The sequence below is a fragment of the Aedes aegypti genome, chromosome 3 (genome assembly GCF_002204515.2).
Source record: "Aedes aegypti strain LVP_AGWG chromosome 3, AaegL5.0 Primary Assembly, whole genome shotgun sequence".
Taxonomy (NCBI): domain Eukaryota; kingdom Metazoa; phylum Arthropoda; class Insecta; order Diptera; family Culicidae; genus Aedes; species Aedes aegypti.
In genome coordinates, this window is record NC_035109.1 from 39728945 (window position 1) to 39751135 (window position 22191).

General features: G+C 38.1%; 1 protein-coding gene across 2 annotated transcripts in view; it reads left to right on the forward strand.

The window, feature by feature from the left end:
• Nucleotides 1-20066: 20066 nt before the first annotated feature.
• The window catches only part of LOC5580273 (E3 ubiquitin-protein ligase RNF13), a 64866-nt gene continuing 62741 nt past the window's right edge, over nt 20067-22191 (forward strand). The window contains exon 1 of one of the 2 annotated variants that reach the window (XM_021853775.1): nt 20067-20793. The gene's annotated coding sequence lies outside the window, so the exon portion shown is untranslated. The remainder of the gene's footprint in view (nt 20794-22191) is intronic. The other variant, XM_021853777.1, reaches the window with a different exon arrangement.

Here is a 22191-nt window from a genome sequence, read left to right on the forward strand (position 1 = left end):
GAAGAGTAGTTCAAACCGGCTTCATCTACTACGTTGACGTCGACAAGGCCAGAATCATCGCCGCAGTTAGCCGTGTCAGCCATCCATTGTTCCACTTTCGTTGCGTTGTCGACAAACGAATTTATTTCGCTTGCCGCAGGTGAACTTTCATTCTCTAGCTCTTCCAACAAACTGTATTTCTGTTCCAGATACTTCAACTGCAATGTCTTCTCTTCTTCAAGTTTTTGTAGTTGCAGCTCGATTCTTCTTTTAGTGTCACTGCGCCTACTGGATTTACCAACCGACCTGTTCGAAGCGGCATCTCTGGGAGCTGGATTCGAACGCTGGTTGTTTCGTGAAGTTCCTGGAGCACACTGTGATATTCGGTTATTACTTGGGGTCTTTATAACCGTCACGTAGGCACATCCGGGGCACAACCAACTGATTTCGGCGATTGATTCATTTACGTCGACGCACTCGAAGTGGTACCAAGTTTCGCAATCGTCACACTGGACCATTCTGTCGTCGTCTGCCTCGGTGCATAGCCCGCAACTGCTCAAGATCTTTTCGCGGACGCGGCGCGGGGGATTTCGTCTGAGAGGCACGTTGACAGGGGGGATATGGGGAACCTCAGCTAAATCTTTATTTTTCATAGCTAAGGGTTGTATTCCACGAGACTTATGAATAGCTCCCTTTTCGGTACTCACCACTTCGGTGGGGATTACCTGCTGCTGTTGGCGAGGAAGAGATTCAGCGACTACCTCCGACTGAGACATACTTCTTTGATGGATTACCGTCTGTGGTACTGTCTGTCCTTGCGCTGCAGGTGTACTTGGCTGGACAGCATTCTCCAACTGTAATTGTCCTGTCGTCTCCGGCTGAATTTGCTCCGGATGGTTCTTGATGCTACTATTCGCATCACCTACATCGGTTACACCGCCTTGTGTACCGGCATCCCGTCGGCCATGGGAGCTACCGCTGGAATGTTTGCTCGCCATTCCTTAGTCTTTTGAAGAATTTTGTAATTTGTTGGCGATAGAAGACGAAAATCCCAATTTTGTGAAATGGAAGTTTATTAATCCAGTTACAAAATTCCTGCAGCACAAGAAGAAGACATTAGTTTAAGGTTACAAGATCTGTACCTAATACCTACTTCAGTACTTCTCGCTATCACCCAACAATTCAGTAGTTTGTAGTTTTCCAATAAATGTATAGTAACCTTAATAAATTTAGTCATAATTAGTAATTTTACATTGTGTTGTGCCAGTCTCTTTTTACCTCGTAGATTATTTAAGAAAGCACTAATATAAACTGCATAGAATTCTCAAACTCGTAGTTCAATTCCTATTTGTAAATAGTAGAAAATTAAGTTCAATTCACACTAGGCTAATAGTTTATCACTTTTACCCTTTAGGCAAACAGTATAACGAAAATTAGATTGTATGTAGAACTAAATCTAGTTTTAAGTAGGAGCAACAAATTTTTAGCAACCAATTTCACTGAATTTCATTTGTTTTATGCATGTACAGTTCATTATTGTTCGTTATGACCTCTACTGTGACCGTCCTTAGACAGACGATCCTCCATCGATCGACCGGTGTGGCTAGCGTTATCTCTTGGTACAGTCAGGGGTGTATTAAGGTTGCTGGTAGACGTGGCGCGACCAACAGAAGCTATAGAATAAAGTCAATATACAACGACACGCTTTATAACTTCTCCAAATTAGTGTGAACAACGCCTGAACAAAGGCTTCACATGGATATAATCAAAATGTTGTTAAACATTAAGCTGTACTAAACTGCAATAATGTTGTTTGTTAAATGAGCGTTGTTAAATCAATAGTCCTTATAAGGCTAAGTGAAACCTGAATAAACATCATTACAACATATGATTTCAATCACTAAATGATAAGTAGCCTAATAATTTCGCCAGATTTGCTTGAACAATGTGTGCGTAGCAGCTGCAAAGTAATATAATAAAGCAACTATTCAGTATGTAGTTGTGAAAAATGGCTTAATAAATGATTATAAAATAGGCAAATGTTTCTAGGGATGTCAATTTCAATTTGAAAAACTTTCGCGACCTAACCTCACTTTTGATCACCAATAGCGGCGCTATCGAGGATGATGTCTAACAGCTCTGGCACGCAAGCTACTGGCAAGCGTGGTGCTATCCATACTAAGGTATGGAGGACCAATCTGGTCAAAAGCGCTTAGAACGAGCAGAAACCTAGAGCGGTTAGAAAGCACGTACAGGATAATGTGCTTAAGAGTAGCAAGTGCATACCGGACGGTATCAAAAGAGGCCGTGTGCATCATAGCCGGGATGACGCCCATCAGGTTCCTCATCAAGGAAGATGTTCAATGCTTCAACCAAAGGGGTACCAAAGGAGTCCGCGACACGTGTAAAGAGGAAACGCTCAGAAGTTGGCACCAGGAATGAGATAACTCCACTAAGGGTAGATGGACCCATCGGATAATACCAAATGTTTCATATTGGTATAGTAGAAACCATGGGGAAGTGAACTTCCACCTGACGCAGTTTCTGTCTGGACAAGGTTGTTATAGACAGTACCTGCACAGGTTCGGGCACTCAGAAACTCCTGCGTGCCCCAATGGTGCTGGTGTGGAGGAAACAGCGGAGCATGTCGTGTTCGATTGCCCCCGTTTCATTGTTGTGAGAGGTTGTATGCTCAATACATGCGGAGGGGACACGTCCCCCGACAATATAATAGAGAGAATGTGTGCGGATGCCGAATGCTGGAATGCAGTAACAACGGCTGTCACTCACATTATGTTAGAATTGCAGCGCCTATGGCGCGCCGACCAAGGGCTTCCCGGATAACTATCAACAATATTGTTACTGTTTCCCGTAGTGTGCACAACCATTTGCGACTGTTTCAAAATCGTTTCAAATAACATCGTACCAAACAATAATCCAACCCTACGGGAAACGATTTTAACCGTTCGGGAAATTGTTATTGGTCAAAGGGCCCATTCACAAGTTTCATAACGCTGAAGGGGGTGGGTGGGTGTCCTCTTGCTGTTACGGTCCATACAATATTTGTAAAATGTTCATACAAAAAGCGTTACGAGGGGGTGGGTGGGTGTCGAAAATGGCCAATTTTAGCGTTATGAAATTTGTGAATAAACCCAAATAGCAATGTGGGGAATGGGCGGTTAAGTTGTGTAACTATAAAAAATCGCCGATTTTCTAGAACAAAATGTTTCGTTTAAAGTTTGCCAATTATTCGACAAATTGTACATTTTTTGTCCAATTTCCTGTAAGGCAAACAGTTTGGATTTAGTTAAACCATAAAGTTCAAGAAAAACGAATAATGTAAATGAAATTATGATACTGTACAGTATTTTAACCCTATGCTATACTGCTCTGTTGTATTTATACTATATGTAAAGAAATTAGGAGTGCATTTATAAGAACCTATGAAACAAGTAGTGCGTTTGTTCTAATTGTACTTCTATTGAATCATTTACAGTTCATTAATGTAAAAACTATGTTTTTTGCAAATTAACTGTAATTGTTCGTTTCAAGTAAAATTAGAAAGTTGCACTACATGTTTATTTCTTAATTTTTAAAGTAATAACTTGTCAACTAGTTTCGGAATTAGTATTATTTTTTCCATAATCTTAAGATAAAATTGTCTACTTACATGAGTTGTAATTTTTGCCATATGTTATAAATTGCTTCGATGACTTATCATAATAAGTGCAGAATTTCGTTGGGTCGTTTTGATGCCTTGACCACTTTTAATCGTCCTCTGATGTTGAAGAAGCGCGGTGAAGACACCAAATCAAGGGGTGGATCACTTTCCTAGTGCACATTTAATGTGCATCGGTTTGCATCAAATGCATTTTTGTTCATTTATCTCAACACTTAGCTCTGACACCATCATATCATCATAGTAACATAGCAACATGTCATTGTTTGTTGTGAAAAATTTTAAAACCGTCCTAAACACTTTCCGTAGTTGAAATGTTGATCAGATACAAATTTTATTGATCAGGTCATTAATGGTAAACCCATATGTTTTCCAACATAATATTTATTTCTTACAGGTCATTAATTGAATTTAAAGCAGCCTATTATTGGAGCTTTTCGTAAAGACATGTTAGTCATAAAATTTGTTAGGCTGATCTGTGGCCTATCACTTCATGAACATTGTGAAAGAGGGTTTATACATTCGTATGGTTCCAAAAACAAAAGCTGGAGTACTGCTAAGCCGCATTGATCAGCTCTTTGCATGGTAGATACCTGCCAATATTTCGTGTATCAATATTGAATCTGGATATCCTATAAGTCAGTCTATTAACATAACTTTTGCCATAGTAAAAGCATGTAATTCGTGACGGCTTTCATTCCAAGTTTTATTTATATTCTATGTAACTCATTGGTACTATACCAGGGAGGAAGCCTCAGAATCATTTTCAAAATTTTATTTTGAATTCTCTGCAGAGCTTTCTTCCTGGTATTACAACAGCTAGTCCATATTGGTACAGCATACAACATGGCTGGCCTGAAAATTTGTTTGAATATCAACAGCTTGTTCTTAAGACAAAGTTTTGATTTTCTATTAATAAGGGGATAGAGACATTTTACATATTTATTACATTTGGCTTGAATGCCCTCAATGTGATTTTTGAAAGTTAAATTCTTATCTAGCATGAGCCCTAGATACTTAACTTCATCTGACCAATTTATTGGAACCCCTCTCATCGTGACAACATGTCTACTTGAAGGTTTCAAATAAAGAGCTTTTGGTTTATGTGGGAATATTATTAGTTGAGTTTTGGAAGCATTAGGAGAAATCTTCCATTTTTGCAAGTATGAAGAAAAAATATCCAATCTTTTTTGCAATCGACTACAGATGACACGCAGGCTTCGTCCTTTGGCGGAGAGGCCTGTGTCATCCGCAAACAAAGATTTTTGACATCCCTGAGGTAGCTCAGGTAAGTCAGATGTGAAAATATTGTATAATATTGGTCCCAAAATGCTGCCTTGAGGAACACCAGCTCTTACAGGAAGTCTTTCAGATCTGGAGTTCTGATAATTAACCTGAAGTGTACGATTTGACAGATAACTTTGAATTATTCTAACAATGTATGTTGGAAAATTAAAGTTTTTTAATTTTACAATCAAACCTTCATGCCAAACACTGTGAAATGCTTTTTCTATGTCTAGAAGAGCAAGACCAGTAGAATAGCCTTCAGATTTGTTGGAACGGATCAAATTTGTTACACGTAAAAGTTGATGAGTGGTCGAATGTCCATGGCGGAATCCGAACTGTTCAGTGGCAAAAATTGAATTTTCGTTGATGTGGGCCATCATTCTGTTCAAAATAACCTTTTCAAAAAGTTTACTGATGGAGGAAAGCAAACTGATTGGACGATAGCTAGAAGCTTCTGCAGGATTTTTGTCTGGTTTTAAAATTGGAACAACCTTAGCATTTTTCCATTTGTCAGGAAAATATGCTAATTGAAAACATTTGTTAAATATATCAACTAAAAATGATAAGCTACTTTCTGGAAGTTTCTTGATGAGGATGTAGAAAATTCCATCATCGCCAGGAGCTTTCATGTTTTTGAATTTTTTAATAATAGTTCTCACTTCTTCCAAATCAGTCTCCCAGGCATTTTCGAAAACGTTCTCTTGATTGAGAATATTTTCGAACTCCTGAGTAACTTCATTTTCAATTGGACTAGTAAGTCCTAAATTAAAATTGTGCGCACTTTCAAACTGCATAACAAGTTTTTGAGCTTTTTCGCAATTAGTTAGTAATAATTTGTTTTCCTCTTTCAATGCCGGTATTGGCTTCTGAGGTTTTTTCAAGATTTTCGATAATTTCCAAAAGGGCTTAGAGCCAGGGTCCAATTGAGAAATCTTATTTTCAAAATTTTTGTTTCTTAATTGAGCAAAACGTTTCTTGATTTCTTTCTGCAAATCCTGCCATATAATTTTCATAGCAGGATCGCGAGTGCGTTGAAATTGCCTTCTCCTCACGTTTTTAAGACGGATCAAGAGTTTAAGATCATCGTCTATAATCACGGATTCAAATTTTACTTCACATTTTGGAATTGCAATGCTCCGGGCTTCAACAATGGAATTTGTTAAAGTTTCAAGAGCATTGTCAATATCAAGTTTAGTTTCTAAAGAAATGTTAACATCAAGATTGGAGTCAACATACGTTTTATATATATTCCAGTCGGCTCGTAAATAATTGAAAGTGGAGCTGATAGGATTGAGAATCGCTTCTTGCGATATTTGAAATGTAACAGGGACATGATCAGAATCAAAATCAGCATGAGTAATCAGTTGGCTACAAAGATGACTACAGTCGGTTAAGACCAAATCAATCGTAGATGGATTTCTAGAAGAGGAAAAACATGTGGGGCTATCAGGGTATTGAATTGAGAAATATCCTGAAGAGCACTCATCAAATAAAATTCTGCCGTTGGAATTACTTTGAGAATTATTCCATGACCGATGTTTGGCATTAAAGTCACCAATGACAAACAAATTTGACTTATTGCGAGTCAATTTACGCAAGTCAGTTTGGAGCAAATTAACTTGCTGCCCAGAGCATTGAAAAGGCAAATAGGCAGCTATGAAAGTATATTTACCAAACTGTGTTTCAACAGAAACACCTAAAGTTTCAAAAACTTAAGTTTCAAATGATGAAAACAGTTGATGTTTTATACGCCTATGAATGATGATTGCAACTCCCCCACATGCCCCATCAAGTCGGTCATTACGATAAACAAAAATGTTAGGATCTCTTTTGAGTTTAGATCCAGGTTTTAAATACGTTTCGGTAATAACTGCTATATGCACGTTATTAACCGTAAGAAAATTAAACAGCTCGTCATCTTTACCATTCAGAGAACGAGCATTCCAATTTAAAATATTTAAATTATTATTTGGATCCATTAGAAAAACGTAATCCAATAACAATTTTATTTGTAAATTTTACACCTACTTGGACTGCTTCAGTCATAGTGGTGGCTTTGAACATTGCATCAATCATTAGATTCAATTGTTCAGTTAGAAAATTAAAATCAGAGGCAGACATGTCATGTGATTTCCCATTGGAATTTCCGGTAGACGAAGAAGCGGAGTTACCTGTGGCAGTAGGGTTTTTTCCATTTGATTTGAAACAAGTAGAATGGGTACCCATGGATCGAACAGGGGAGGATTTCGAATTTCCTGCTACGATATCGGCAAAGGATTTACCGTGGGTAGATACATTCGAAATAGAAAGATTCGAACGGCTACCCGACGGATTAAAATTAGCTTGTGAATGAGCATGATTATGATCTTCCTGATGGGTATGATTCATGATCAAGCGATCGTTAACTGAAAAATGAGCATTGTTCGATACTCTACCAGGCAAATTCCGGAAACGACCGTTATCGTAACGGATATTATCTTTCATCTGCCTGGCACGAGCCTCAATGACCTTTTTGCGTGAAGGACAATTCCAAAAATTGGACTTATGGTTAGCCCCGCAATTACAACATATGAATTTGGTGGTATCTTCCTTCACTGGACAGACGTCTTTGGCGTGAGAAGAACCTCCGCAAATCATGCATTTAGCATCCATGCGACAATTTTTTGTACCATGACCCCACTTTTGGCACCGACGGCACTGAGTGGGGTTCTGGTAATTTCCTCCAGGTTTCTGGAAATGTTCCCATGTCACACGGACATCAAACAAAAGTTTTGCTTTTTCTAAAGCTTTAATATTATTTAGTTCTTTTTTGTTAAAGTGAACTAAATAAAATTCTTGAGAAAGCCCTTTCCGAACAATGCCAGATTGGGTTCTCTTTTTCATAATGATTACTTGGACTGGGGAAAATCCAAGTAAATCATTTATTCCATTTTTGATCTCTTCAGGTGACTTATAGTCACTTGAGAGACCTTTCAAGACGACTTTGAACAAACGTTCAGTTTTGTCGTCATAAGTAAAAAAAATTGTGCTTCTTCTCTTCAAGATATCTGAGAAGAAGTTCGCGATCTTTAAGAGTTTCCGGCAAAACGCGACAGTCTCCTTTCTTTGCGATTTGGAAGGAAACCTTGATTCCCCTAATGGAGTTCAAGATCTCCTGCCTAAATCCCGCAAATTCGGAACAACTGACCACGATTGGCGGCACTCTTTGCTTCCTCACTTGAATCAAAGAGCCTGGGCTAGAGGCTGCTTCGATTTGGTGTTCGGAAAATTTGTCTAGAGCATCGAACTGATTGCTCATTTCGATACAATTATTCATTTCACCCTTGGAAGAAAGTTCGCATTCCGGGGAAACGTCCTTTCTTCCATTCTTGCCACGTGTAGTGACAGTTTTAAAACCCACTTTTTTGGAAGGAAGTAGTGAATTCAGAGATTCACCCTTCCTTTTGTTTGTTGTTGATACCATGTTTAATGAATAAACGAAAGAAGACGTGACCTTCGAAAGGTTTTTTCCCAAGACGGTGTCCAAGAAGGATTACCACCGCTAGCTTTCGCCAACGGGTCCAACGAAAAATCGAAGGCACGGGTCCAAACAAGGATCGTAAAGGGATCAATAGTAGAAAAAATAGTACTGAAAAGTACTGTTTTAGTAGCACTGAAAAGTACCGTTTTTAATTTTAGCACTGAAAAGTACTGTTTTTGTAGCACTGAAAAGTACTGTTTTATTGCTTTAGGTAGTTTTTAAGAAAACTTCCAAGAGCAGAGAGAATTCGTGTACGCACAGCACGAAGGTACGATGCGCACTGATTGAACACTTGTTTGTTTTGCACATATGTTGACCTTGATTTCGCATATAAAATTTTAGCAATATGATTTTTAGTTCATATTGTTCAAGTTAATGACTATAGTCAAGATGATTAAATATATAATAACACTAAAAATTTCCCCATCGAGCCTCCGTCACTTCTGTATAACTTTTCAAGCGTGTACACAAAATATATCGCTTACAAATACCAATAACATATAACTATTTCTTAAACTGTTCAACATGAGTTGAACAGTAAAACGCACATGTGTTGGTGTGCAAATACGTGCACAGCAGTACAAACAATTTCGCAAATGATGAGTCTATATTGCAACTGTTTCTCGAACGTTTTCAATATTATACTGTTGAACCTAATCTAGATGGTAAAATTAATTGTCACTTTTGGTATAGATGACTGAAAACGTAGTTTATGGTCAACAGCTTTCAATTTCATATTATTCAACATAGCTTAAATTTCATATTATTCAACATGGGCTTCGTAGCCGTGCGGTTAGTGTCACCAAGGCATTTAGCCGCATCGTGCTAAAGAGTGTAGTTTCGATTCCCACCTCAGGCCGTAAAACTTTTCGACAGGAATGTTTTCCGACTGTGCCACTGGGCGTTGCATGCTAGTCCATTGTCTAGTGTGGTGCTTCCTTCAAAGGGCAAATAGCCCACTGGGAGTATTTAACGTGTAGTGTCTTTTTAAATACAACCGCTTGTGATACATTAACCATTACAGATAAAGGAAACTTATTGTTTGCAATGTACGACAAACTGTGTTTTTCTATGCGGGTTATTCACAAATTTCATTACGCTGAAGGGGGGGGGGGGTCCTTAAGATGTTTCAGCTCATACAAAATTTGTAAGATCTTCATACAAAAAGCGTTATGAAGGGGTGGGTGGGTATCCCCGCATAGAAAAATACAGTTTGCTTTACATTCCAAACAGAATGTTTATTTTATCGGTAAAGGTTACCCAACTAACATTTAGTGCAAATGTAAACATTCTCTAAGCCCTCTTTATACGGCTTCATGCTGAGTAAAGGCGCTGTATATACGAACGAAAGCTTCTATGCAATCATTTTACCAACAAATCTGGCGAATCTACTCAGCTATTTTTAAGCTGTGTTGGCAGCTCTTATTCATACCGATCATTGCTCTAACTCGACAGTTATACGACATGTAGCTGTGTAACATCTTCGGAAGGCGCTTTCTCAATTATTTCGCAACTGTTGAATAATTTTTATACAGCTTTGCTGTATTATTGATTAAATATTATTGCAAGCTGTTTCACAGCTTCCAGAATTTAATATCATAAGTATCTGAATTAAATGTGTCCATCGTTACACAATTAAAGTATCTGCCACCGCCTGGAATCGAACTCACGATCTCTGCATCCACAAGTCTTGACGTTGTCCTTGCTGCCACCACAGTATATATCGAAGGCAAAGAAAACACACCGTTTTGTTCTACATTGAAAACGGTTCATATAATATTCTATAATGACGGTAAAAGATGTTATAGCCACGCTTACACGGCTTCATCAGGCTGTAAAAGGGTGTGAAACGTCAAACGCAATGTTTACATGCAACAGTTTGTGTAGATTTGCGATCGAGTGAAACTGCTGCTAAAAAGAGTGCGCGATGATTTTCTGTGATTATCCGGCGGAATACAACCCGAAGATCCACGAACCTTACGATCCTGTCCGTTACTACGGCAAGCCGGATACGCCTGGTGAAGTTGATCGAATTGGGTGCTTGGTTTGGCCACCGTGACAAGAACCCAAGGCTGCCGCTGGAGCCGTGCCTTTTGGAGATGGAAACAGAAATACTAAAAACCCAAGCGGCTGGGAATTGCCCCGTTCTTCCAGGTCATCGTCGGCGGAATGATGTTGCCATCAACTGGGGCAAACGGAAGCACCACAGGAACTACAAGTAGCATTAAACGAAGGCATCCTGGAAGCAGGGCAGTGAGAAGCGGAACCTATCCACAGTTTATTATAGAAGCGCGATCCGCGGATGATAATTTTGGCAGGATCCGGAGGGTGGTTCCGGCTTGTGGAAGATAGCAATTAGGCATAGATTGGCAGACGGGAATACAGTGAAAAGCTGCTAATTTTGTTCGGAGAGTAAATTACATAATTAGCGAAAAATAAAATGTGAAAATCTAGGAAATTTGGTTTTTTTGTTAAATGATGGTCACTGCCAGGCTTGATAATTCTCCTCAACATCATCAGAGTTCGGTGACATACTCTAGAGCAGCGTGCTGCCAGTGCCTCTTTGCGAGGGAGCCAAAAAATGCTAAGCAGCGAGGCAACGAAAAATGAGCGAGGAAGATGCAGCACAAAAAAAAGCCGAGTTAAATTCCATCAAAAAAGGGTGCTCTCACAACTCCCCGAGGACTGTCTGTTCGGGCGGCAGACTCGAGAGTTCGTTTGAAGTGTGAGTGATGGTGAGCTTCGTAACGAGAGAGAGAGAGTGTCTGAAAAAATCCTCGCATTTTTCAGCACTCTCACTCGAATCGCTTGAGGATCTGTGTTGAAAATTTTGAGTTTATTTTTTTCTCCTCAGAAAAACGGTAAAATCGGCTCCTCTTTGCATCGCAGAGGAGTTTCTATCAAGCCTGGGTCACTGCTCCTGAATTGATAGTTCAAAAATTAAATATGAGGTTAATAGAATTGTAATAGATGCGTCACAAGTTGTTGTTTTACAGCTCACCGCTGTATATTCGCTGTATAACTAACGATAAAGCGCTTCTTAATTATATATTGAGCAGCATAACAAATCATATTGAATAGAAGCAGCCGGAATAATGATGGGGACTTTTATTTCACATCATTGGGTTGCTACCTGTTGCTACTATTTACAGCTTAATGAAAGCAGCAAAAGCGATAACTGACGTAGTTTATTCAGCTAATATTTATAGCTGCAAATCGTTTGCGATACAGCTGTATTAACGCTAATAGTTCTATTTTTGACGGCTTTCAATTTTGGCTGCGTTCGCTGCTTTAATTCAACTGTTATACAGCACAAAGCAAATAATCTTGGCTTATAGCGCTAAAATTGTTAGTTGGGTAGTGTACCACAAATAATTACTTTTATGTTAAACAATATGAAACTAAAAGCTTATTACTGTATGAAATGATTTTCGTACTTCATACCGAACAGTAACAATTTGTTTCAGTGTCCAAATAATGTTAAACAATTTAATGATGAATGCTCATGAAATACAGTGAAATTGTATCTTCACATTTTGCAAAATTCTGTGTGATTATTTTTCCGCTTCAAACTAACACAGGGATATTTCACTATATTTTACCTTTTTTCTACAGTTTGGCAAACAGTTACACGCATTATTGTGTCCAATGTATTTGTGAGCGCGCATCAGTATACAAATGCACTGTGCCGATTCCGATTAAACCATATGATATTGTCGCACCGCCACCAAACCGGATCGCGCCAGTGAGACTCGCGACGCGCCTCAACTCGCCGCATTTTGAAATCAGTTTTTTAGTGTGGCGCTGCATTCTTACGATTTTTATGAACACAGCGCACTATTCACATATTAGCTGCGACGCACGGGTCCTGAGAAAACAATAATTTTGAATAAATGTTGGTCTTGATTTCTACCGGATACATAATACCTAAATTCAACAGTTTGGCAAATTGTTTTGCATGTTGGTATTTGTAACCGATCCGTACATGCAAATTTTCATCACATTGCTGCAAACCGTCGCGCTTTTTTGTTTGTTTTTTCTAATCCAGATTTCAACAATTCAGAGTGAGTGAAAATTAAATTTGGTTTTGAAACTAGCGAAGAAAACTCTCGTTGCTTCTGTTAAGATCAGTTCCGCATTGTGGCCGATAGTGACATCCCCGCAAGATGATGAAACGGGTTATGCTACCTGCAACGAGAAGTGAACTGAAGAATCGAGTGTTTGGAACTCGAATCATGCCGCCGGAAGAAAATAAAAAGTGTTCGGTACGAATTACACGTTTATGAGAAGCATATCTAAAACATCAGATACCGGAAGTAATGTGGTTCTCCAGACGATGTGTATGATTTCAAAATACGTATTACATAAATTTGTATCGATTTTACTAAGTTCCATTAGGGGAAGAGGTGGCAATATGAACAAGTCTTGTGGATTTTATAGAATGCTGTGAAATCATCAAATATTAGTTTGTATAATTGTTTAATGAAAATGTGCTAAATAAAAATTGTAACATAATTTTAAAAGTTAATTGTTTTCTTCCAACTACGTTATGGGTCAAGAGAGGATTGAAAAAACCCCTTTTTTATTTAAACAAGAACAAATGAAACAAGTGTGTGTGATGTAAATTTACTTAACATTGGATCTGTAGTCGATATAATTGAAGTAAGTTTCTGTGGTGTACAGAATGTGTGTTGTACGAATTGTGATAAAATACTTCTCTGAGTGTATCATTGCACACGCCCAAGCCTACTCGGGATGAGCTTTCGATTTGACATATGAACTGGCGAAAGCTCATCTTCGGTTTGGTTTCTTTCGTTTCTTTTGCACCATCGGTTCGTGGTCACGCTCATAGAATGTGACCACGTGCATTATTCGATAGTATTGGTGAGTGCGAGAATGCAAGGCGCGTCACATACTATCATGCAACGCCTGAATGGGAAGCGAGAATATCGAAAATGACGAGACCGACTATGCTGGTTCTTGGATGGTGGTATGAGTGGATTCTTCATTTCGAGAACGCAGCGCCGTGATCATGCTGAGCTTTGATTATTATAGCTTCAGTTTATAAACGGATTTTGCGTCGAGCAGACGCTTTTGATTTTGATTCTGCGAGTGAAAGTTACCACAATGGCGCATCTCGGTAGGTATTATTTTGCGAGCAATTTTGGGAAAAAAATTAATTTTTGGAGCGACAGATCTCCAAAAATGAAAGTTTTTCAGATCGGCAGGTCTCTGGTAAATAATTGTCAGGAGCGACAGGTCTCCGATCCTAGTTTTCAGAGCGACAGGTCTCTGATTAAGAATTTTACGGAGCGACAGGTCTCCGATGCTAGTTTTCAGAGCGACAGGTCTCTGATAAAGAATTTTACGGAGCGACAGGTCTCCGATGACAGTTTTCAAGAGCGACAGGTCTCTGGTAGAAAATTTTCTGGAGCGACAGGTCTCCAATTATGAGATTTACGGAGCGATAGGTCTCTGTTCATAGATTTTCCGGAGCGAAAGATCTCCGATAAGAGTTTTTCAGAGCGATAGGTCTCTGATGATGAGTTCCTCGTAGTGCTAGGTCTCCGTTGATGAATTTCCTGATCTTACAGGTTTAAAACACTGTTTTAGATCAAAGGATTGAGTCTTCTCATGTTGTTCAATGAACGCTTGCCACATTCATTGATAACTATGAGTGGAATTCGGTTTGGAACATCTAGTCTACTAATAGAGAGAAATAAACATTACATTTACGTTTAATTAAATTTTCAATGATTTATTGCTCAATGAAATGAGTATAAAGTTAGAAAGAGAAATTGGATAACGCATTGGTTCAGCTTTGATCTGGGATTAAATTTTATATGTATTTTAATCGGAATAAATAATATTTTGGAAACGACTTGGTTGGAATAGATTGTGTTATGACTGAAGAATGATTGGATTGGAGAGATACTTGAGACTGGATTTGGAGTCAATGGAATATGATTTACATTCAAATTCAATTAAGATTTGATTTGAATTGAATTGTATATGGACTGGACTCAGGTACCATTTAAATATGGATTGGATTTGAATTAGATTTGATTTGGATTTAGATTGGACTTAAAGTGGATTGAATTTTGATTGAATGTACATTAAATTTTGATCGGATTTGAATTTTTAAAGTTGGATTAAGATTGCATTTCAATTGTATTTGGATGGGATTCAAATACTATTTGGATTGGATTTGGAATGGATTCGAATTTGAATTGGATTGGATTTGGATTAGATTTGGATTGGATTCGGATTGGATGTGGATTGGATTTGAATTGTATTTGGATTAGATTGGGATTCGGATTGAATTTCGAGTCGATTGAATTTTGGTTGAAAATGCTTTAAATTTTCACGTTGGATTTAGATTGCATTTCAATTGGGTCCTAAAATGTTTAATGAAATCTTGTTTTTATTCAATAACACGAAAGAGCACCTTACTGCAACTACTTTAGCATTTTTTTCCGCTCAAATAACGGCTATATCATGTTTAAACTTTAATTTGAAAATTGGGTCCATAAATGAACCTTGACACTTAAGATCACGTTTGACGTTCACTTAGTCGACAAAAACACCACAGGGGTTTTTGTTCAACCACTGGGGTTGTTCCTATCTGACATTTCGGAAGGGACACGGAAAACAAAATACACCCAAAATTTGAGTTTAAGCCAAGGGGTGTGACAAAATCTAAAAAAATGTTTTTCGGGCTCAAACCAACGGAAAACATTGGAAAATTGAGTAAACATGTGTTATTGGCCTAAACTTAAGCGTTTGGCACTAAAATTGGGACAGGGCTTTAGGACCCTATTGTACTTTGATTGGATTCAGATACTATTTGGATTGGATGTTGATTTGATGTGGATTGAATTTGGCTTGAATTTGGATTGGATTTGAGTTCGATTTGGATTGGATTTGGATCGGGTTGGATTCGGATTGGATTCGGATTGGATGTGGATTGGATTTGAATTGGATTTGTATTGGATTTGGATTTGGATTTGGATTGGATTTGGATTTGGATTTGGATTTGGATTTGGATTTGGATATGGATTTGAATTTGGAGTTCGATATGGATTGGTTTTGGATTCGGATTGAATTTGGAGTCGATTGAATTTTGATTCAAAATGCTTTAAATTTTTAGGTTGGATTTAGATTGCTTTTGAGTTGTATTACTATTTGTATTGGATTTGGAATGGAATCTGATTTTAAATGGATTTAAATTTGATTAGGATTGAATTCGGATTGGATTTGAATTCGTTTTGGAATGGACTTGGAGTGGATTGAAATTTGATTGAATGTGCATTAAATTTTGATTGATTTTAGGTGGATTTAGGTTGAATAAATTGAAATAATTTATATGAATAGTATTTGAATAGGACTCAGATACTATTTAAATTGGATTTGGATTGGATTTAAATTTGGATTAGATGACGATTGAATTTGAATTGGATTTGGATTAGATTTGGTTCGGCTTTGGATTTGGATATGGATTGGATTTGAATTCGGATTAAATTTGGAGTGGATTGAATTTTGATTGAAAATGCTTTAAATTTTTAAGTTGGATTTAGATTTGGAATGGATTCGGATTTGAATTGAATTTGTATTCGATTTGGATAAGATTTGGATTTGGATTGGATGTGGATTAAATTTTGATTAGATTTAAATTCGATTTGGATTGGATTTGGATTAGATTTGGATTTGGATTGGATTCGGATTGTATGTGGATTGGATCTGAATTCGATTTGGATTTGGATTTGGACATGGATTGATTTGGATTCGGATTGAATTTCTAGTGGATTGAATGGATCATTTAAACAACCAAAACGGCCGCTATGTAAAGCATAGATAGCGCCACCGTAGCCTTGTGTGTTTGACCGAACAGCAATGCTGTCACAATGTTAAATCCCACATACAGTGGCGCCTTTGTTTTGATGCGGTGAGCACTGTCAAAAACTATCTTCAATGATCCATTTTGATTGAAAATGGTTTAAATTTTTAAATTGGATTTAGATTGTATTTGAAATGTATTTCGATTGGATCCAGATACTATTTGGATTAGATTTGGAATGGATTCGGATTTAAATTAGATTTGGATTGAATTTGGATTGGATTTGAATTCGATTTGGATTGGATTCGGACTGAATTTTGATTGAAAGTACTTTTATTTTTTATTGGTTTAAGTTGGATTTAGATTGTATTTGAGTTGTATTTGTGAATGAATTCTGATTTCAAATAGATTTGAATTTGTTTTGGATTGAATTCGGATTGGATTTGGATTGGATTTGAATTCGATTCGGATTAGATTTGGTTTGGACTTGGATTTGGATACGGATTGGATTTGGATTTGGATATGGATTGGACTTGGATTCAGATTTAATTTAGAGTTGATTGAATTTTGATTGAAAATGCTTTAAATTTTTAAGTTGGATTTAGATTGCATTTCAATTGTATATGGATTGGATTTGGAATGGATTCGAATTTGAATTGGATTGAATTCGGATTGGATTTGGATTGGATTTGAATTCGATTTGGATTAGATTTGGAATTAGATTGAATTGGATTTGGATTGTTTTGGATTCGATTTGAATTGGACTTATGTTGATTTTAGATTATTTCGATAAATTGGATGGAATTTGGATTAAATTTTGATTAGTTTTTGGTTTTGTTTGGAATTAAAGTTGCTTGAAGATTGCATTTTGAATTGTATTCCTAGAACTAACGTATATAATTTTCAACAAGTTCGAATCCTGTGGTAAATCAAATTCATGTAGTATTTTGCTGGTCTTAATACTTTTGAATGATGTTGAGAGTAGAGAAGGGAGCGATTGTGGTGTACAGAATGTGTGTTGTACGAATTGTGATAAAATACTTCTCTGAGTGTATCATTGCACACGCCCAAGCCTACTCGGGATGAGCTTTCGATTTGACATATGAACTGGCGAAAGCTCATCTTCGGTTTGGTTTCTTTCGTTTCTTTTGCACCATCGGTTCGTGGTCACGCTCATAGAATGTGACCACGTGCATTATTCGATAGTATTGGTGAGTGCGAGAATGCAAGGCGCGTCACATACTATCATGCAACGCCTGAATGGGAAGCGAGAATATCGAAAATGACGAGACCGACTATGCTGGTTCTTGGATGGTGGTATGAGTGGATTCTTCATTTCGAGAACGCAGCGCCGTGATCATGCTGAGCTTTGATTATTATAGCTTCAGTTTATAAACGGATTTTGCGTCGAGCAGACGCTTTTGATTTTGATTCTGCGAGTGAAAGTTACCACAGTTTCTTCCACGCGTCTTTATTTGTTTCATTATTTCTTATTTAGATAATTTATGAATGCTTCCATAATGGTATAATTATAACAGAACAGTGAAACAAAGGGTTGAAATACTTCACATTACCGTAAATCAACAATTACACATACGTTCTTCGTTTTCTTTCAAATTTATAGTTAACCTGTATCAAGACTGTTTGCTTTACAGTGGATTGGACCAAAAATGGACAGTAAATCGACAATTACACAAACTGTGAACGTAAAATTTTGTTCGGGAAAATCGGCGTTTTTGAATGGTTACATAACTTAACCGCCTATTTCCCATATTGTAGTTTGCCCAATCACAATTCACCAAACTGTTAAAACCGTTCGTGAAAGGGTGAGTTTATTGTTTTTTTTCTGTTATACGAAAACATCCAAATATTGTCGCAAATGGTTGTAAACAATTTTGCAAACAGTAAGCGTACGGTTCAGAATTATGCGGGTCTTAAATGGCTATTTTCTGCGTTATGAAATTTGTGAATGAACCCCAAGTTTGCTGCAGAGGATTAGCCCTGCCGAGGCTGGTCCCTTGTAAAGCGAAGTATGCACTTCAACAGAAAAGTAATGGCCTATCTTGATACATGGGAAATTTCTTGCAAGAAATGCTCAAGAAAAGCATTTTTCTTTGATCGCAGTACGCAGTTGAAAAGAAATGTCAATTCAAATGGATCTCACTGTAGGAAATTTCTTGACCATTTCTTGAGCAGAAATTTTTACTTTTCTTGAGCGGAACAGCATACTTAGCTTAGCATTGTTTAAGTCGCCTAGGAGAAGCAGTTTGCCTAGGCTACTTCTGCAACACGTGTTGTGCTATATGCACAGGCCCCTCCCCGAAGATTCCGGGGAAATATGGTCTGAGGCCAAGGGTAATGTCCATGCACTGTTCAAAAAAAGAATTGCTCAAGTCCAATGCATAGCTGGTACTAGCAGGTCGTCGTTGTTGCGTCATCTCCGCATTCCCTGAGTTACCTTCACAGGGGATCTGTTTGCAGATTCCCCCCTTGTAAAAATCCACAAAATATGTTAGGATTCCCACCTTTTATGACGATCCAAGTCTCCTACCCCTTACCACGCGTTACCAGCCGTTACACTAGCTACGCGAAGTGACAGCCCACCTGTCACTTTGACTGTTTTTGTTTTTGCGCTTTCCGTCTCATGCGTAGTATGCACCTGAAACGTAAAGCGCTCAAGTAAAATTTCTCTTTTTTACCAAAGTAATTTTGACAGCTGATCCAGTATGAGCAAAGTGTCACTTTTACTTGCGGAATAATTGAGCGGCACATTTTTCCGTAAGGAAAAGTGACAGCTCCATTTGATTTGTACAGTAGGCGTTACCAACGTTATGAAATCAGCTCTACTTCTCAGCAGCGTACAGCTCAAGTAATTTCGGTAGCAGGATCATAGAGGTCCCCAAGCAAACTGCCACGAACACCAACGCACAATCAATCTTACACAAGGCGATTTCCTCAGAATGAAAACGTATCGATGTTTGTTTGACGTTATTGAGCTTTCAGTCAACGGCAGGCCAACAAGGAAGTGGTTGTTTTGCAGCAATTCTGTTTATATTTGGATTCTCACAGCAAACAAAAGCAATGTTTTGACAGTTCTCACAGCAAACAAAGAAAATTTTGTCAACATTGCACTACTACGCAGGCAACTGGATTGGTCTATTCCTTGACCGTTTCTTGTCCTATCCTTTTGCACAGTACTTATGATCAGCGTACCGGCCATCAAAACTCGATTACTTTTTCAAATCGACGTAAGTAACTTTCGAACGGTTTTGAAAAAACTAATTCAGAAGAATCAAAACCGGTCTTCTAAAACTGTTTTAAAATGAATCACCTTTTTAACATTTTTTCGCCGTGTACATCGCTCAAATTTTGCATACAATCAGATCGCGTTCAGAAACTAGGTAGTTTCTAATAATTTCAACAAAAATAATTATAACAAAATGATAAGCCGTTTCATACAGTTACTTTCGACGTTTTTCTACCAGTGTAAAATCGGCTCAAGTAGTGTTTTGTTTTGATTCGTGGTTAAGTCACTTTGTCTCTCTATACAGCGGGGCGGCGAAAGTAGTGATTAGGTTGCGAAAGTTGAAAATCTTACTTTCGTCGTTTTGTAAATTCGGAAATTAAACGTTCTAAAAGTGAAAAATCTAGTTGGGTAGGAGCGGAACAAGTGGAATTTCGTCTGCGAAACACGTAGGATCAATAAAGTAAGTTTATTCACTTTTTTGACTTGAGACTATTTGAATAAGTTTTCGAGAAAACGCTCAAAACAACGCACGCAAACCCATCCTTGTTCCGCTGATGAGTGGAGCGCATCGCTCTTCTTGTTTTATCCGCTCGGACACTACGTGATCGACAGTGACTCGAAACGGTTCCGTGTGTGAGGCGTAGTTTTTGTTGAAAAAACGTAACGACGAAAAAAGTGCAGTCATCAGCTCGCGAAAAATTCATTCGATTCGATTCCATCTTTGTGGTGCCTCGATTTCGGTACAACGCCGTTTTTGTGTATTCTTGGAGGAAAAAGGCGAAAATGTGAACCCAGAGCAGCGAAAAATCTGACGATCCTGAAGTCGGTCGGAACCGAAAGCCAGAAGAAAGAAAAAAGTTGGGACTGAAGGAGGAGCGATTTGTTTTTGTTCTCGTCGGTGGAAACACAATGGCGACTGTCGTCTTGATCGCCTGCTTCGATGGGTGATTTTCTCGAGGTGTTGGAAGCGAATTTTGATTACGAATGTGGAAACGATTTTCTCGGTGGAAGAATTTGCCTTTGGGGGTCTGAAGAAGAAAAGCTGTGAAGAGAAATTGTGCTTGGGCGAGAAAGATTGAAGTCTTCGTTGGCAAGGGCTAATCAATTGAAAGTGTTTTTCATGTGCGAACTGTGTTTATCTACGTAGCAGGAGAAAAAGTGATTTTTATTCGAAAAGAAAATCGATTTTGTTTCTTGCTGAAGTTTCCCGAATTGGATGATTGCAGCGCTCGGAATCGAAAAAGGTAAGAAGCTCTTTGGTGAAACAAAATGACCTTGCTTGCAGCAAAACTGGACTGCTTTGATTAGAACAATATTCGAACGGTAGGCGTTTCTCCTGTTACGAAACCACCTGCATCATCTGTTTTCGGTGTAAAATTCAAGACAGATAAACAGAAAGAGTTGAGGAGGAGAATTTGGTAGCGCAGCAAAACACCCTTTTGAGTTGCTTCCCAAAAAAAAAATGTTCTCAAGGACAACCACTTTGTGGTTGTTCTAATAAAAGGCCTTCTCCACGCTTGTCCTGTCTGGACGTATTAATATGTTTACTCAAATTGTGTGTTCTTGATAAAATTTTCCACTCTCAATCAATAGCCTACGACTGGGGTGTAATGAAGGTGAGACATTTAAAAGCGGAAACACGTCTGCGGTGTAATGGCTGGCAGGTTGGATGAATGAAGGGAACTTTCGTTGTGAGCAGAATTATTATTCACTTGTTGTCAGCTGTCAATACCTTCATTACGAATAACATCTGGATTGGACACGCAATGTTGCCATTATAAGTTTGTATAGTTCAGCCTGGTCGATTTTAGAATTTGAATCGAAGTCCACATAATGTTACATTACTTTATACAGTCAGACTGCAAAATGTTACAGCTCACTAAATACTGATTGTTCAACAGGTATAAATGAAATCACTTGTACCGACTTTTTTTTTTCGAATATTTTCGCCTGTATTCCAATTGTAACACATCGCTACAAACTGTGAATAGCTCTTACAGTCAACTCTCCATAACTAGATATTAAAGTACATCTAGTATAGGTCCCTTCAGTCTGCATACATTTTCTCTCTCCATATCTCGATATCCTCCTTATCTCGATATCTCCCTATCTCGATGTGTTTCTGTTGATTTCTTGTTGTCAATTTTCTCTCCGTATGTCGATATAACCAATATCAAAGTTTACTAGACCAAAGTTTTGGGATTCAAAATAAATTAGAAGCACAAAATGACGTCTGTTTGTGTATTACTTTCTTGGCAACGGAGTGTTTTTCAATCTAGTATTCATCAAAAATTTGTTCTTTGTTCTTTGTCCCTATCTCGATGATCCCTTCGATATCGAGATGTGGAGAGGCGACTGTAACCATCGATCCAAGGGACCGTAGTAAGGCAGAAACCACGGTATCTACTGTCGGAACAAGTAGGTGCCATGCGTCCAGACCGGCGCAAATCAATCATAGTAGGCTAAGGTTTTCTACGTTAATACATTTTTACTTCCCTAACAACCGTCTAACAGTGTAGTTTGATTTACGGATACATCCATTAAAATATGGGCTCAGTTTTCGGGAAATCAAGACCAACAATTGAAAAGGCCTCAAGTCCAAAATGTAAACAAATCGGTTTTCTGCTGATTTCAGTGTATAT